General features: G+C 32.5%; 1 pseudogene; it reads left to right on the forward strand.

Moving 5' to 3' along the window:
* Positions 1-2,287: 2,287 nt before the first annotated feature.
* Positions 2,288-5,152, forward strand: LOC127239162 (ubiquitin C-terminal hydrolase 12-like; annotated as a pseudogene).
* Positions 5,153-5,586: the final 434 nt, after the last annotated feature.

A 5,586-nucleotide genomic window follows, 5' to 3' on the forward strand; every position in this document is an offset into this window, starting at 1 on the left:
AACACATCACCACAATTTCGATCAAGTAATGTCACATTGGCTAACTCATTAACATGCTATTGTCTACAATTATTATTATTGTTTATAGTGTTATTATTCTTCTTTTTAGGATAGTCACGTATAAAATGATTAGGATCACCACAATTATAACATCTTTTACCCCCTTTATTTGGAGTTCTAGATCTATTGTTTCCTCTACTTTTATATTTATATTTATTTCTATTATTCTGGTTTTTATTACTATTATTACTATTTCCAGAATTACCCTTTTTATTTGATCTAAAAGGAGACATACCTCTAGTATACATGACTCCATCCTTTTGGACTTATGAATTTGTTAATCTAATTCTTTAGATTTTAACCCATTAATGACTACATCTACTGTTACAAAATCACACTCATATTTAATAGCAGATTTCACATCCATGTATGAGTTAGGTATAGCATTTAACAAAACTATAGCACTATAATCATCAATAATTTTATCACCAGTAAGTTTTATATCTTGTATTAATTTTGAAAATTTGTCCAGATTTTCATCAATTTATTTTGACATATCAAGTTTAAAACTAATTTTTTTTCTAACAAATACAACTTACCAGGAAATGAAGTTTAAGTGTATAGTTCATCCAATTTGTTCCATAATTCCAAAGCAGATTATTATTTACCTACTTTTCTAATTACATGATCTGCTAAATTGAGTATTATAATAGAGTAACTCATTTCATTTAACTCAGCCCTCCTCTCTAGAGGAACTTGAGCTACATGATCCGGCTCAATTGCTCTATTTATTCTTTGAGTGACTAAAATACTTCTCATTTTTTGTTTCCAAATTGCAAAGTCCATTTTCCCATCAAAAGGCAGAATATTAAAATTAGAGTTACCAGCCCTTTTGCTGTTTTAACAAAAACAGATTTTGATTTCAAAAGACCAATTCTGTTTTTTATTTCAAAAAATTATTTATTTTAATTTTCACACATAAACAGAATATATAGCAAGCAAATCACTCGAAACAAACAAGCACAGATTATCACACACAACAGATAATCATAGCAAGCAATTAGGCAATCAAAGAAATATATCACCTAACTATTACAACATACATTCATGACTATTCAACCAAGGTACTCGAGAATCACTCACAAAGTGAGGATCGGAGGTTAGTAACCTTGGTTTCACAATAGCCTTTACAATTTATTTTTTTAGGTGCAAAAATTATATGCATAAATTAATTCAAAAAACAAAAAATAGTAAACAATGTGAGTTAAGGGGTTACCCTTGTAGCACAGCAACAAAAATTTTATATTCCTACAAAATAGTAGGAAAAATACATAAAACAAACCTATTCTCTTTTTGTAGAAAATAGGGGTCAGCCAAACAGTTTAAAAAAAGAACAAAAACTACACAAATATGTTTTTTTTCTAACAAACTGTTAGAATCCCCGAAATAGATGGAATATTACACAATGCCGACTCAAAAACGAACACAAACAAAGCAAGGCTTAAAGATTTTGAAGATTTCAAACGAGATGTAGTTTGAAAATACAAAGATCTTCAAAGATATTTACCAAAATTTTAAGATTTAAAAAAATCTTTTAGATTTTGACTCCCTAATTATAGATCCGCAAGGATCTTTAACAAAACTTTACAAAACAGAGGCAACTAACCCGATTTACACCTATTATTTAAAGAAGGTTTGAAAATAAAACTCGTTTATAAAAAATAAAACGGTTTTGTAACAAACTAACCAAATCTAGACTCAAACTTAACCAAACTACACAGATTTGTAGCGATTAAGTCACGATCAACACAAATCGCACACGACCGAGGCTAGAAAGCACCGATCGAGTGAGATTTTGGCCGGTATTCAACAGATCTACAAGGAAAAAGATCAAAACACTTAAAAACGTTCGACTAAACCAGATACTTTTGTAGATCTAAAGTTTTACAACCGAAAAACCTCAAAACAGAAAAGAAAAAGTCGATTTCGAAAACAAAAATACACCAAAATGCTCTGATACCACTTGTTATTATAAAAGTATAAATGGATCTAAAGTTTTATTAACAAAATCAAGTAAACAACCAAAATATTGAACTAGTTTTGGTTAGGCTCAGCACCTAACCAACTCAAACAGTAAATCGACACACAAAAACACCTAACTAGCGACTACACACTTGAAACCGGCCCAAAACTCACACGACTCACACAAATCGAACCCCCTCAAGAACATACAAGGCGAAACAAAAAAAATACAAACGCCTAAAGGTTGAACGAGCCCTTTGCGGCTATGAACAACAAAACAAGGGGTAAAAAATGCGCCACAGGAACTCCACAAGTTACAAGAGGAAGGCACCGCCGAGTACCGCCGGAAAAAGTCGCTAGAGATGATGAACAGAGAGGCCGAGTGAGAGTGGGTGAGTTAGAGTGAGAGAGTGTGAGACAGGAATGAGGGCTGCACCCTCTCTCTCTATCTACATATACTCAGAGTCAAAAGGAATGGACGGCTAAGATCAAAGACCTAGAATGGATGGTCCAGATCGCATTTAGCAAAGGGACGCGGATCCTAAGCGGGTCACGGGCGCGGTCAGGTAAGTGGGTACGTGTCGCGGGCAAGAATGTGTAAGCGGTTCAGGCTAAGCGGGTCACGGGTCAGCGGGTGTGGGTCGCGGCCATGGCCAAGGTTTAAGTGGGCTGCATAATTAAGGCGTGTGTGTCTTATATTGGGGTGGATCTAATTGGATCAAAAAATCCAAAAGATGTATCATTGTATCTAAAAGTTGCCAATGTTGCTTCTTTACCATTTGGTTGGAGCATTTACGTGGAATACAAATTGACCATTCTTAATCAATTCAAAAAAAGTTTGAATTTCCAAAGAGGTACCACAACTCAATTTATCCTTGGATATTCAATCACCTTACTGAAGAAGGTGTAGCGTGCATCAAACCATGACCAAGAATCCTTTATCCAAAAGTCAACATTATTATTATTATTATTATTATTATTATTATTATTATTATTTCATGGATAAAACTTTTGACATTGCAGTATCATGCCATCATTTTAATGCCAAAGAAAGTCACGATGGATTTTCATGTTTTATGCCGCTTGAAGTATTTCGCGGTGCATACTTTGGATATACAATTGGTGATGCATGCTCTATCGAAGTGGAGATAATAAGCTATGGAGTGACAAAACGTTGGCCAAACTCTCAGAAGAAGGAAATTGAGTTTGTGGGATTAAAGAACCAAGGAGCAACATGCTACTTGAACTCCCTTTTGCAAACATTTTATTATATTTCATATTTTTGAAAGGTGAATTATTACTTCCATAGAACAAATGCAAGTATATATGTCATATATGCATCTCACTTTATATATTTCAAATTTGAGAAATGAGACTAATAGTTTTGATTTTTGTTAGGTGGTATATCAAATGCCTACCAATCATAACGAGGAGCCAACGAAAAACATTCCCCTAGCTCTCCAGAGATTATTTTATAATCTTCAATATAGTGAGAGTAGCGTTGCAACAAATGAAGCTAACAAGATCCTTTGGTTGGGATCAATGTGATGCTTTTGTACAACATGACGTGCAAGAAATGAATCGTCTGCTATGTGAAACACTTGAAGAATCTATGACGGTGCGTAGAAAATAGAAAAATTATAATTTGAATTGGACAAAAAGCCTTTGAACATGTTTATAATATTCTATTGATACATTTTTTACTGGTATAGGGACCGGCGGTGGATGGTGCTTTGAAACAGTTATTTGAAGGACACCATAAGTATTTCATTGAATGCATCAATGTCGACTACACATCAAGTAGAACAGAGTCATTTTATGGTATTTTTTATTAATTTGATAAGATATTACATTCTTTGGCAATATGTATCTCACCACTCGCAATCGATTATTTATTTCTGAATTTAAAAAATCTATGTGGCAGATCTTCAACTCAATGTGAAGGGTTGTTGTGATGTTTATGCTTCACTTGATAAGTTTATTGAAGTTGAAAATTTGGACAACGACAATAAATATCATGCTGGTCACTTTGGTTTGCAGGTGGGTAGTTCAATTCAATAAAGTGTTCATATATTGTATTGACACGTATTAAGTTCTAATTTATTAATTTGGATCATTTTATAGTAAAATCTTATGAATTTTGATGTTTTTTCGTGAATTTTTTGGCATGCTAAACTTTTTCTTATATTCAATATATTTAATAATTTTCTTAAACGGCAAATTGGTTTGATGATCTTTATACTTTAGGATGCTCGGAAAGGAATCTTATTTATGGACTTCCTGCTTGTGCTTCAATTGCACTTGAAGAGATTTGAGTATGACATTGAGCAAGGGCTTATGGTCAAGGTAAGCCATTAATTGTTCATCCAAATTATGACGAGCATGCATACACTTCCATTGACATGACACTTAGAAATTAAGAATGGCAATTTTATTTTGTGGAGAGTCAAATTCATTGTTGTGGCATGAAGTTATTGAGGCTACGTATCGTTTGTATTGCAATGCTTACAATAAAAGGTGTTTGATCTTATATGGATTGTGAAATTTGTAATAAATAAGCATAGCACCAAGAATCCATTAATTACAATGCTATTTAAAACCAAAATGAATCACACTGAAAATATTGATTGTTTAATCTTATGGTATGATGAATTTATGACTATGTTGATTTCTTTCTAAAGTTTATTTTGGTGTCCCATTAAGCCTTTTTTGTCCTATTCCTATTTCAACTATTTGTGTTGATCTGCCTAGATAAATGACCGCTATGAGTTTCCCATGCGACTGGATTTGGACAAAGGTAACGGGAAGTACTTGTCACCCGAGGCTGATAGAACAAAACGCAACCTTTATGCACTTCAAAGGTATTCATTTTTATATTATTTTTATCTACAAACTAATGAAGTTATACTTATACTCAAATTATTAAGAAAATTCAATTGTAGACAAAAAATATTTTATAAATTATACCTATTTAATGCTTCATTATTTTGGGTATTGTATCATTCTTTTATGTCTTATAGCAAACTATTTCCACATTATTTTTATAATAATATTTTATAATATACCTATGGCAATTTCCTCTATTTTCCTATAGTAGCCGTTCTTAACTTTACAATATCATTGTAGGTAGGGGATTTACAAGATTTATATGGTATACGTGGTCCCTTGAAGTTATTCTAAGAGATGGAGATTGGACCGGTAATGATTCATTGCAAATACAAACAGCTGATCTTTCTTTTTCATCACATAATTAATTTGGTTTCTATATTCTTAATTAGGATTCATGTCTTATGCCTCCCCCTTCTATTACAACCGATGATATTTTGTTGTTCTTCAAAATTTATGATCCCGAGAATGAAAAGCTTAGGTAATCTTTTGTTATATTTCTTTTCTTGGTTTGGGAATAACTTTACCAAATTTAAATTAGTTAAATAATATTTTATTTGCATCTTTTGGTAGATACGCGGGAAGACTTTTTGTAAACCACTTCACTAACCCGACACATATCTTGATCAAATTAAATGAACTTGCTGGTTTTGATGCAAATCAAAGTATTGAACTATA

Source organism: Andrographis paniculata, unplaced genomic scaffold (assembly GCF_009805555.1).
Source record: "Andrographis paniculata isolate CXL003 unplaced genomic scaffold, ASM980555v1 Contig77END, whole genome shotgun sequence".
NCBI classification, from domain to species: domain Eukaryota; kingdom Viridiplantae; phylum Streptophyta; class Magnoliopsida; order Lamiales; family Acanthaceae; genus Andrographis; species Andrographis paniculata.